Raw genomic sequence first — 11,391 nt, 5'->3', positions numbered from 1 at the left:
TGCTGAAAAGCAAACAAAGTACCTCTACATGCACCATTAATTACAAGTTAATACAAATGGTGTGAATGCCATCTTGTTTGTACAGCTCAGATCTTAAAAGAGACATTTAGGACAAAGGCAGTTTAGAATGTAAGGCTAGTCATGGACACAGAATATAGGTTGCATGAAGGGAAACTTAGGGTTCTAGAATAAACTAGGAAAGCTGATCATTTCATCAATGTAGTCACTGTCTTGAGTCCCCCCAGCTTTAAGGAAATTTTCACCACCTCAATATTATAGTGCTGGGAGTAGGGTTTAGGTTAGGGCTAGGGTTCAGGTTAGGGGTTAAGGTTAGAGTAAAGGTTTAGGGTTAGGGCTATTATTAGGGTTAGGGTTAGGGGTTAGGGTTAGTTTTAGGTTAGGGTTAGGGTTAAGGTTAGGGTTAATTTTGGGGTTAGGTTAGGGTTAGATTTAGAGTTTACATTTAGGGTTAGTTTTACATTTAGGTTTAGGGTTAGTTTAAGTTTTAGGTTAGGGTTAGGGTTAGCTTATTGTTATGGTTAGGGTTAGCTTTAGTGTTAGCGTTACATTAGGGTTAGGGTTAGTGTTATGGTTAGGTTTAGCTAATGATTAGAGGTAGCTTTAGGGTTATTATAGTTATGTTTAGGTTTTAGTTTTAGGATTAGCGGTTAAGGTTAGGGTTAGTGTTAGGGTTTGTTTGTTGGTTTATGGTTTAGCTTTAGAATTTAGTTTAGGTTATGATTAGTGTTATATTTAGCGGAAGAAAGCAGTAAAGAGGTAAAAAACACAGATGACACTTTCATACAAAATCAATAGTATTAGTATTTAGGGATAGTTTTATGCTTAGGGTTAGGATATAGTGCTGATGTATGTTTAGGGTTAGTGTTACTTTTATGGTTAGGGATAGGGTTAACATTAGGGGTAGTTTTAGGGTTAGCCTTTAGGGTTAGGGTTATGTTTAGGGTTAGGTTTTATTTACGGTTATGGTTAGGTTTAGGGTTAGGTTTATTGTTAGCTTTAGTTTAGGTTTAGCATCAGGTTTAGGGTTAGGGTTAGGATTAGTATTAGGTTTAGGTTTAGCTTAGTATTAGGGTTAGTTTTAGGTTAGTGTTATGCTTAGGGTTAGAGTTAGGTTAGGGTTAGATTTAGGGTTCGTGTTAGGGTTACGGTTAGGTTTAGGTTTGGGTTATGGTTAGTGTTAGAGTTATGTTTATGGTTTAGGGTTCAGGTTAGGATTTAGGGTTAGGTTTAGGGTTACTGCTAGTGTTTAGGTTTAGGGTGGGTTTTAGCATTAGTGTTAGGGGTTACTTTAGTTTAGAGATAGTGTTTGGGTTAGTGTTATGTTTAGGATTTAGTTTTAGTGTTAGGATTATTGTTAGTGTTAATGTTAGGGTTATGGTTAGGTGTAGTATTAGGGTTAGGGTTATGTTTAGGAATAACTTTAGTGTGAGGTTTACGGTTAATGGTTAAGTTTGGAGTTTCCCAAACCAACCCCTAACCCTAACATTATCACTATCCTTATTTATAAGGCTAATACTTCTGTTTTGTTTTAAATATTCATCTGTGGGTTCTTGCATTTCTGTTTGTTACACTATATTTACAATTAACCTAACTCTAACCTTAACACTAACGGTAATCTTTACCCTAACTCCAACATTAACTCTAACTCTAACACTAACCCTAACACTAAATCATAGCCCTAACCATGAAACCAAAACCTAACACTAGCCCTAACTTATTTACCAAGTCAAACTATGGAGAAGTTGTGGGAAATTGTGTGCTGGGATATTATAATACCCCCTTCTTCACCCATAAGTGCCAACTGCTACAGCCCCTTCTTCATTAGAGGAAGAGACTACATTGGTGTCCAGTCATGACTCTGGATTTTGGTTTTCAATGAATGTGTGATGTATTGCTTTGTAGTTCAGAAATATTTTCATACATTGTTGTTGAAGTAAAAATCACCATGCACTGAGATGATTTTTTCTCAAATACCTTTACCCAGGTCATACTGAGAACTTACAACAGTTGCTCCCTTCCTAGGTCAAAGCTATTATTTAAATCTAAACGTTCAAAAATTTTTCCTCACAGCATTCGAAGTATCATCATCCTTCTGCATTTGTTTGAAATTGTCATCTGTGGGTTTTTACTTTTTTGTTTCTTTGTTACGCTAAATTTAACCCTACATCTAACCCTAATCCTAACCACAACTCTAGCCCGAAAACTTTCAGGTTTTAAATTTTTCTTTGCTTGTTACCCTGACTATAAACGTAACGCTAACTCTAACCATAACACAACCCTAACCCTAAACATAACCCTAACCTTAACCATAACCCTAACTCTAGCCCGAACACTTTCGGTTTGTAGTTTTTTTCTTCATTTGTTACCCTAAACCTAAACCTAAACCTAACCCTAACCTTAACCCTAATCCTAACCCTAACCTAAACCAAACCCTAACCCTAATCCTAATCCTAACCCTAATTTAATTACAAAGTGTTTAGTGTTAGGTATAGGTTAGGGTTAGTGTTACTGTTACAGTTAGTGTTAGGGATAGGTTTAGGGTTAGGGTTAGTGTTAGGGTTAGGGCTAGGTTTAGGGTTACGTTTAGTTTAGGGTTATGATTAGGTTTGGGTTTAAGGTTAAAGTTAGAGTTAAGTTTAGTGTTATGGTTAGGTTTAGGTTACAGTTAGGTTTAGGTTTTAGGGTTAGGGTTTCTTTTAGGGTTAGGTTTAGGGTTAGGCTTAGTATTAGGGGTAGTGTTAGTTTTAGTGTAACAAAGAAAGAGAAATGTAAATATCCACAGATGACTCTTTCGAACAAAATCAGAAAAGTTAAGGTTAGGGTCATAGAATTAGGCTTATGGTTAGTTTTATAGTTAGGTTAGGGTTAGGGCTATGTTAGGCTTAGGGTTATGTTAGGTTTAGGGTTAGGGTTAGGCTTAAAGTTAAGATGAGGTTTAGTGTTTAGCCTTAGGGTTCTTGTTAGGGTTAGGTTTAAGATTAGGTTTAGGTTATAGTTACGGTTAGGTTATGGTTAGGGGCTTTGTTAGGTTTTGGGGCTAGTCTTATGGTTACGGTTAATTTAGGGTTAGGTTTAGTGTTAGGTATAAGTGGTAGGTTTCAGGTTCCTATCAGTGTTAATGTTTGGTTTAGGGTTAAATTTAAATTTAGGTTTATGTTTTAAGGTTAGGTTTAGTTTTAGGGTTAAGGTTAGGGTTAGCTTTAGGTTAGTTTTATGGTTAGGTTTAGGGTTAAGTTATGGTTATGGTTAGTGTTAGGTTTTAGTTTTTGGGTTAGGTTTAGTGATATGATTAGGGTTATTGTCAGGGTTAGGGTTAGGGTTAGACCTGGGGTTAAGTTTTGGTTTAGGTTTAGGGTAACAAACAAACAAAAAAGTAAAAACCCTCATATGACACCTTTAAACAAAAGCAAAATGAGGACAAATTGGAGACTGGGAGGAAAAATTTTTGAACAGATAGATTTTAATAATAGTTTTGACGTAGGAAGTACTGAACTGCTATATGTAGTCAGTATTACCTGGGTAAAGGGTTAGTGTTATGGTTAGATTAGGTTTAGTGTTAGGGTTAGCTTTTATGTTTAGTGTTAGGTTTAGGATTTAGGTTTAGGATTAGTTTTATGGTTAGGTTTAGGGTTAGGTTTATGTTTAGGGTAGGGTTAGTGTTAGGGTTAGGGTTATGGTTTGGTTTAGGTTTAGCGTTAAATTTAGCGTTATGGTTAGTATTAAGGTTAGGGTTAGGCTTAGGTTTACCTTTCTGGTTAGGTTTAGGGGAAGAAAGGAAGAAAAAAATAAAAATCCACAGATTACTCTTTTAAACAAAAGCATAAATATTAGGGTTAATGTTAGGTTTGAGGTTTAGGTTTATATTTAGGGTTAAGGTTAGTTTTATGGTTAGGGTTAAAGTTATATTTATGTTTCGGGTTTAGGCTTAGGTTTAGTTTTAGGTTACTGGTAGTTTTAGGGTAGGGTTAAATTAGAGGTACCGTTAGGTTTAGGGTTAGATTAGGGTGAGTGTTAGGGTTTAGGTTTTCGGTTTGGTCTAGGGTTATGGTTAGGGTTACCGTTAAGGTTAGTTTTAGGTTCAGGGTAAGAAACAGAAAAATTAAAACCCCACAGATAACACTTTCAAAGAAAGTCAGAAGAATTATGAGAAACTGGAGAGAGGGAGGAATAATTTTTTTATAGATAGATTTCAATGATTTCTTTGACACAGGAAGCAGGCAACTTTTGTAAGTGCTCAGTATGACCTGGGTAAAGGGTTAGGGTTAGATTAGTGTTAGGGTTAGTTTTTAGGGTTAGGGTTAGATTTAGGATTTAGGGTTAGTAGGTTCGTATTAGGGTTACGGTTTGGTTGAGGTTCAGGGTTAGGGTTAGGTTTAGTGTTCTGGTTAGCATTAATGTTAGGGTTAGGTTTAGGGTTAAGCTTAAGGTTACGTTTATTGTTAGGGTTAATCTTAGGGTTAAGGTTAGGGTAACAAACAAAGAAAAAAGTAAAATTCCACAGATGACTCTTTTAAACAAAAGCATAATTGTTAGAGTTATTTTAGGTTTTAGTGTTAGGTTTAGCGTTAAATTTAGTTTTAGGGTAAGGGTTAAGGTTAGTTTACGTTTATGGTAAGAAACAATCCAAAAAATAAGAACCCACAGATGACACTTTCAAACCAAAGAAGAAGGATTATGACAAATTGGGGACCATGAGGAAAATTTTTTAACTGATTAGTTTCAATAATAGCTTTGACCTTGGAAGCAGGCAACCATTGAAGTGCTCAATATGACCTGGGTAAAGGCACATGAGCAAAGAATCATCTCAGCAAATGGTATTTTTTACTTCAACAACAATGTACGATAAAAGTTCTGAACTACAAAGCAATACATCACACATTCATTGAAAACCAAAATCCAGAGTCATGACTGGACACCAATGTATTCTCTTCCTTTAATGAAGAAGGGGCTGTACCAGTTGGCACTTATGGGTAAAGAAGGGGGCATTTTAATATCCCAACATACAATTTCCCACAACTTCTGCATAGTTTGACTTGGTAATTAAGTGAGCTATACTGAGCTTTGGTTGTGAGATCAAAGACATAAACAGAAACCACTATTTTAGGACTTACCTTTTCCTTTATTTCATTTCCATTACATACCTCCACACCCCCCTTGACTGTAGGAATTGAAAGGAATCTGACAAGAATTCATTCTACCCAGGAAACTACTGGACTGATACATGAGTATAACCAAACATTGTTATAGCCAAGATCCTCAGGCTGCTTACCAGATTGTTAGTTATTAATATCTTCTGTAATATTACTTATATCAGAGTAAGGTGAAATTCAGATTTCAAATAAATTTATGAGAAGCTGTTTTTTTTCTTTAATCCTCACGATACCCTTATTATCTCATCCTGCTTTTCCTGATGTATTCACAAATCAGATGATCTGTGTCACTGAATTCACTCATTCGTTGCTCTTCTTTTTTTATATCTGAAGTCCTTATTGCATATTTGTTGGTCACCTGTATATTCCCTGCACCTATAATGTTTGTTACTTTAAAGAAAATGTTCATCTACACTGCATCTTAGTAATTCATTGGTCCTGGCAGCGCTGTTTGATGAAAGTGAAGTGTAGATCCTTGGTTTTGAAAACTACGTATTATGTCATTACCTGAAAAATTAAGATCCTCTTCCCTGTATTTGAGTTTATGACATCTGATCTTCTGATGGGTTGTTTTACTCAAGCATTTCTTTAGTCCCCTGTAACATGCACTGACCATCAACATGTTTCAGTTTCAGTTGCCATTTTTTTTTAGTAGGTTGTCTGACAGTAATTTATATAGAGTTCTTCTGCACTGACCTGCTACACTAACACCCTTCGCTGCTGTTCTTCACTTGTCTTTCTCATTTCCATTTGCCAGCCTCATCACTGTTGGTTCTTGTTTTGCATGTTAGTCAGACCAAACTGTATACCATCTTGAAGTATCCACCTTGCATGCATGCAGCTAATTAGGGAGGCTCATGCAGCTAATTAGGGAGGCTCAATTTCTGAGACAACAGCTTGCAGTGTCTAAGGGATCTTCTGTTACAGACACCACCAGAAATCATTATTTAGAGTGACATTAACTAATTGGTCTCTTCCCAGGATTTACTCTGTTTTGGCAAAGACATCCCAACATTTTGTATGTACTAGCTCCCCCTCCTCTCCAGTCTATAATTACTGAGGGATCCTAAACTTTTATTATTTATATTGAAGATGAATAATTTTGTTGTCTGTTTCTAAATTGTCAGTCAACACTTTGTCATGGGCATGTGGCCCTTTAGTACTTGGCTGACTGGGTCCATCCCCAAATCCACACACCACTGTTCACAACATATCTGGAAGGCTTTAGGATTTCCCCAATGGTACATTCACTTATTTTATGGTTGAACTGTTTCCTTCTTGTAAGGGAGAGAAAGAGCTTGTAACATAGACAAGATTCCTTCCTCCCTTATGATAGGAGTGACGGTGAATGTAAACCTAATAACTACATCTTCTTGAGTACCCTTAAGTATCCATTTTGAAAACTCCTCCTGAAATCTCTATTAGCTTCTTAATATTAAAAGTGCCTTGAAAAACTGGAGTATGTAATTCCTACTTTAGATCATTAAAAGAACAACCTTTTGTGATTTACTCCAAACACTGTCTACATAGAGGACACACAAAACCAAAAAGCAAAAACATTTGCGACAACATGGGCAATAAGATTTGCCTCTAATGAAAAAAAGAAAAAAAAGGCTTGCTGGAATTACAAATTCATTCAAATTAAAGTGTAAGTATAATAATAAGACAACTAGGTTTGCAATGGCCAAAGATTAGATTTAGCCTGTTAACCGGAAATGACTGCAGTATACTGGTTAATTGTTAACGTAACCTTTGGAAAACCGTGTCTTTTATCATGTCCTAGCTTCAAGTTTACTATGAAACACAGGAATACAGTATTTCAATGAAAAGTAGTACAATATTACAGAATCATAGAATTATAGAATAGTTAGGGTTAGAAAGGACCTTAACATCATCTGCTTCAACCCCCCTGCCATGGGCAGGGACACCTCACACTAAATCATCTCACCCAAGGTTCTGTCCAACCTGGCCTTGAACACCACCAGGGATAGAGCATTCACAACCTCCCTGGGCAACCAATTCCAGTGTCTCACCACCCTAACAGCAAACAACTTCCTCCTTATATCCAACCTAAACTTCCCCTGTTTAAGTTTTAACCCGTTACCCCTTGTCCTATCATTATAGTCCCTAATGAAGCATCCCTATAGGTCCCCTTCAGATACTGGAAGGCTGCTAGGAGGTCTCCACACAGCCTTCTCTTCTCCAAGCTGAAAAGCCCCAACTTTCTCAGCCTCTGTTCATACAGGAGGTACTCCAGCCTCCTGATCATCCTTGTGGCCCTCCTCTGGACTTGCTCCAACAGTTCCATGTCCTTTTTATGTTGAGGACACCAGAACTGTACACAATACTCCAAGTGAGGTCTCGCAAGAGCAGAGTAAAGGGGCAGGATCACCTCCTTTGACCTGCTGGTCCCACTCCTTTTGATGCAGCCCAGGATTCAGTTGGCTTTCTGGGCTGCGAGCGCACACTCCCGGCTCATGCTCATTTTCTCATCGACCAACACCCCCAAGTCCTTCTCTGCAGGGCCGCTCTAAATATCTTCTTTGCTCAACCTGCAGCTGTGCCTGGGATTGCTCTGACCCAGGTGCAGGACCTTGCACTTGTCCTGGTGAAACTTCATAAGGTTGGCATCAGCCCACGTCACAAACGTGTCGAGGTCCCTCTGGATGGTATTCCTTCCCTCCAGCATTTCAACTGATCCACACAGCTTGGTGTCATCAGCAAATGTGCTGAGGGTGCACTCAATCCCACTGTCCATGTCACCAACAAAGATGTTGAAATAGACAGGTCCCAACACTAATCCCTGAGGGACACCACTCGTTAATGCTCTCCAGCCGGACATTGAGCCATTGACCGCAACTCTTTGTGTGTGGCCATCCAGCCAGTTCTTTATCCACCGAGTGGTCCACCTATCAAATTGATGTCTCTCCAGTTTATAGACAAGGATGTCGTGTGGGACAGTGTTGAATGCTTTGCACAAGTCCAGGCAGATGACAATAACTGCTCTAGACCTGTCCATCAGCTCCGTAGCCCCATCATAGAAGGCCACCAAATTGGTCAGGCAGGATTTCCCCTTAGTGAAGCCATGCTGGCTGTCATCAAGCACCTTGTTGTTTTTCATGTGCCTTAGCATGCCTTCCAGGAGAATGTGCTCCAAGATTTTACAGGCACAGAGGTGAGACTGACTGCTCTGTAATTCTCCGGGTCTTCCGTTTTCCCCTTCTTGAAAATGAGGGTTATATTACACTTTTTCCAGTCATTGGGAACTTCACCTGACTGTCAAGATTTTTCAAATATGATGGCCAGTGGCTTAGCAACTTCATTCGCCAGCTCCTTCAGGACCCATGGATAGATTTCATCAGGTCCCATGGACTTGTATACGCTCAGGTTCTTAAGATTGTCTCTAGCCAGATCCTCTCCTACAGTGGGCCCAAGGTCTTCATTCTCACAGTCCCTGTGCCTGCTTTCTAACAATTGGGTGGTGTGGTCAGAGCATTTGCCAGTGAAGACCAAGGCAAAGAAGTCATTAAGAACCTCAGCCTTCTCCAAATCCAGGGTGGCCAATTCTCCTGATAGCTTCTGGAGAGGGCCCACATTGTCCCTAGTCTTTTTTTTTATTCACTATGTACCTATAGAATCCCTTCCTGTTATCCTTAACATCCCTAGCCAAGTTTAATTCTAACCGAGCCTTAGCTTTCCTAACCTGGTCCCTAGCTTCCCAGACAGCATCTCTGTATTCTCCCCAGGCTGCTTATCCTTGCTTCCACTTTTTTATAAGCCTCTTTTTTCCCCTTAAGTTTTCTCAGCAGCTCCTTATCCATCCATGGAGGTCTCCTGGCCCTCCTGCTGCACTTCCTTCTAGTTGGGATGCAACACTCCTGAGCTTGCAGTAGGTGATCCTTTAATACCAAACAACAGTCTTGGGTCCTCCTGCCCTCTAGGGCTATATCCCTTGGAACCTTACTAAGTAGGCTCCTGAAGAGGCCAAAGTCTGCTCTTTTGAAGTCCAAGGCAGTGAGCTTCCTGCCCGCACTTCTCACTGTCCTGAGGATCTCGAACTCAACCATCTCATGATCGCTGCATCCAAGGCTGCCCCAGAGCATCACATTTCCAACCAGCCCTTCCCTGTTAGTGAGCACGAGGTCAAGCAAGGCACCTCTCCTTTTCGGCTCCTCTATTACTTGCAGAAGGAAGTTGTCTTCCACACAATCAAGGAACCTCCTGGATTGCTTATGCCGGCCTGTACCATCGCTCCAACAGATATAAAGGTGGTTGAAGTCCTCCATGAGAATAAGGGCCTGCAAGCATGAGGCTGTTTGTATCTGTCTAGTAGAGTGCTTCATCAACAGGTTCTGCTTGATCAGGCAGTCTGTAACAGATCCCCACAGTAATGTCTCCCACTGCTGTTTTCCCTTTAACCCTGACCCACAAAGTCTCTGTAAACTGATCACCTGTCCCCAGACAGAGTTCCATACTCTCCAACCTATCCCTAACATAAAGGGCAACTCCCCCTCCCCGCCTGCCAGGCCTGTCTTTTCTAAAGAGCCTGTAAGCTTCCATTCCAACAGTCCAGTCATAGGAACCATCCCACCATGTTTCTGTGATGCCTATTATATCATACCCCCTTAGATGTGCACACATCTCTAATTCCTCTTGTTTGATCCCCATGCTACAGGCATTTGTACAGAGGCATCTGAGCTGAGCTCCAAATGAAGCCGGCTCATTGGCTGGAGCAGCTGGAGTATCTCCACGCTGCTCTGAGCATTTATTGTAGGTGCTGGCAACTGACTGGGAGTGTTGGGATGGAATGATGTGCCCCTTGCCCAATTCATCTAGTTTAAAGCTTCCTTGACCAGTCTGGAAAGCCTCCTACCAAATCCGCTCAGACCAGCTTCACTAGCCCCCAGTAGACCTGGCCTCCTAAATTGAGTCCTGTGTTCTACATATCCAAACCCCTAAGCCACCACCCTTCTAACCATTTATTAACCTGGCCAATCCTCCTAGCCTTTTTAAGGTCCTCCCCTTTATCCTTGACAATTGATGAATAGACTATCTGAGCTCCAGAGCCCGCAACCACCTCTCCCAGGGCTCTGTAGTTCTTCTTTATGTTCTCCGGGCTACTGCTATCTATATCCCTAGCACCCATGTGGATCACTAGAAGTGGGTAATAGTCAGTGGGACTTACTAGAGCAGGCAGCCTCTTTGCAATATCCCTGATCCATGCCCCTGGGAGGCAACACACCTCCCTTGAGACTGGATCAGGCCAACAGATGGGTGCCTCTGCTCCTTTTAGAGTCCCCTACCACTATGACCAGCCGCTTTTCCCTGGCAGCACCAGTAGTGATCTTCTTTACCAGTGCATCAGCCGATTGTTCATGTGGCAAGTGTGTTTCCTCATTAGCCCTCTGCAGAACTGCAAAGTGGTTCTGGGTGGGGACAAAAAATTTAGCAGGAAGCCCCTTGCTTTTGTCTTCTTCCTCTTTTTTTTTTTTTTTTTTTTTTTGGTGGCTTTTTTTGTTACTATTTCCCAGCTTCCTGGGTTAGCGGCCTCCTTCTTTCCTCCATGAGCTACAGTGGATGCTTGAGTTCTCTGCACAGTTTGGGCCTGGAGCAAGCAGTCCTACTTCCTCTCAGCTTCCCTGACATCTTTCAGCCTATTGACAGCGTCCCGCAGCTCAGCCCCTGCTGCAGGAGGGCCTCCACCAGGAAGCACTGAGCGCAGCCCTGCCCATTGTGCACCCTCCCCTCACAAGCCCAGTGCAGGCACTCTCTACCCTCTGAGCTCTGCACTGCAGCCTCCCCTCTCATCAGCTCTGTCTGGGTGCCTACGCTGGCCACCGCCGGGACAGCCAGAGCAGAGCTCCCAGACTGGACCCTGATCATAGGGCGAGTGCTCACCATCCCGCTCGCCTGCGTGGATGCGGGCTAGCGCCGACTCTCTTGGCTCCGCCCCCTGTGAGTCAGCCTCTCATGTCAGCTGTGCTGCCGGCTCCTGGGCAGGTCGAGTCGAGGACTTGAGGCTACGTCCGTGGCTCTTGCCGCTCTGAATTGAGGCCCTTGGATGCTGAGCTTCTCAGCGCTCATGTGTTGTCCTCTCTCGAGCTATTCACCTCAGCAATTCAGTTATGGGATACAGCAGTGTGCATGGGCATACAATCTGAGTTCTGCTGCTGGCGTATTGTTTGTGATATGGATTTTTTCCTTACATTATTGAGATTGT

Source organism: Lathamus discolor, chromosome Z (assembly GCF_037157495.1).
Source record: "Lathamus discolor isolate bLatDis1 chromosome Z, bLatDis1.hap1, whole genome shotgun sequence".
NCBI classification, from domain to species: domain Eukaryota; kingdom Metazoa; phylum Chordata; class Aves; order Psittaciformes; family Psittacidae; genus Lathamus; species Lathamus discolor.
Note: the sequence above shows the minus strand (reverse complement) of the source record.